At 46.2% G+C, this 1839-nt stretch overlaps 1 pseudogene; it reads right to left on the reverse strand.

Moving 5' to 3' along the window:
• Positions 1–3: 3 nt before the first annotated feature.
• LOC100402167 (lysosomal Pro-X carboxypeptidase pseudogene) lies at positions 4–1435 on the reverse strand (annotated as a pseudogene).
• Between the last annotated feature and the right edge of the window lie 404 nt (positions 1436–1839).

Genomic DNA, 1839 nt, shown 5'->3' on the forward strand with positions numbered 1-1839 from the left:
AAACTAAAAATGATCAAAAGTTTTTGAGTGCTGCTTTCCTGCCCTGTGGTGGAAATCCGTGATCCATTTCTTCATGTATCTAACTTCCAAGGAGGGGGCTAACAGCACAGACGTGGGATCTCAGGTATGGTTGACTCAGAGATCTAAACGGTGGGCCCTTTTGAGATGGTGACTACAGCAAAGGTGTCTGCGATGTCCTTGATTACTCCACCTCTTGACCAGGGGTCTAGCTTACCATTGCTGAAAACAATGTCCATGTATGAACTATTTTTTTGTCTCCATACATAGTAGTGATCCAGGAGGGCCTTGGTCTCACACTCCGCTGTTTAAAACACTTATCAGAAAACTCCTTCAGGTTCCACGAGTGAAGTTCAAACAGGTCATCGATACAAAAGTGCATGACTATTTCTGAGCAGGCCTGATAACTCCAACCCAGGAATCCCAGAGTGCTAGCTGTTGCCTCTGAACTACTCGGGCATGTCATCTGGCCCGAATCGTTGGAATATACACTCACAGTTTGGAAAATATTCTGCAGCAACAATGAATCCGATACATTGGTTTTTCTCAAATATTGGCACATGGCCTTGATAGGCCAAGCAGGCAAATGCTATAAAGCGTTAGAGGCATAAGGATAGCTCACCCCTGCAAGCCCCACCTAGGTTTTAGAGATCCAGCCTTTCAAATGTCGAATGTCAGTAAGCCACTGCAAACTACTCCCCATATTTGAGAGTCGATTAAGGGCATCCCAGGACCTGTGGATGTTCTCTGAACAATATGGACCACTCTTCCTAAAATCTGTAGTTATGATCTTCATAAATACACCATGAGGTACCAAATCCTTAAACTGCCAGATTAAGGCAGAAGTTGCAAGAGCTCCAACTACCATATGAGGGTATTTCATCCTGAGCTAGGCTGCAAGCATGCCACCGTATGGACCCTGGAGGCCACAACAGGGTGCTTTTCAGCTCTTAGGATTGTTCTGTTCAAGTGTTTGATTAGCTCTGCAGAATCAGCCAGAGCTTGTTCTGATGTCAGGAGATCCAGGTGTTCAGAATCCTTGAATGGGTCATCACAGGGCAGGGAGTCTCCACAGTATCTCTGTTCAGCATACACCAACGTAGCTTTCAGTTCCTCAGCTGTGTACCATATGAACCACGTATTACTGCAAAACCAGATGATGTCCCTGTCTTCTTTCTTCCAGCATTTATCAGCTATTAGATACTGCTGTTAAAAAAGTTTTCACAGTATTAAATCCAAAATGATCAACCCTCTGATGGAAGTGGAGAACCGAGTAGTTCTTGGCAACAGCCAGGTGGGATGTGGGGTTGGCTGGCAAGTGTAGGCTGCCGAGAGCCCTTAAGGCCAGCTGGAGAGCTGTGGTGGTCCCAGACACCAGGAAAGCCACCAGCAGAAGCAGGAGGGCTTGGTGGCCCATGGCTCAGGCTGGTGGCTGCAGTGCAGGTCTAAAGCCATGTTAAGTGAGTGTTTTCTCTATTTAAAAAGTAATTTTCTAGTTTCTAGGCTGAGTTTAAGAGCAGGTTATTTTTCTCTGAGTGAGCCCTGAGACAACAAAGTTTCACCAGATAAGTTATGCAAAAGTGAACTCAACAGCTGCCTTCCACCCAGAGGCAGGGAGGGAGTGGACAGCCCCTAGACTGGGGAGAATACAGGGCAGATTTATGGAAGGGAGAGCTGGGAAATGTCTTAGACTGCTTGGGCTGTTATAACAAAATGCCATGGACTGAGTGACTTTAACAACGGAAATTTATTTCTCATAGTTCTAGAGGCCGGAAATCCAAGATCAAGGTTCTGGCGGATGTGGTTCCTGGAGAGGGACTG

Source organism: Callithrix jacchus, chromosome 14, assembly GCF_049354715.1.
Source record: "Callithrix jacchus isolate 240 chromosome 14, calJac240_pri, whole genome shotgun sequence".
Classification (NCBI taxonomy): Eukaryota; Metazoa; Chordata; class Mammalia; order Primates; family Cebidae; genus Callithrix; species Callithrix jacchus.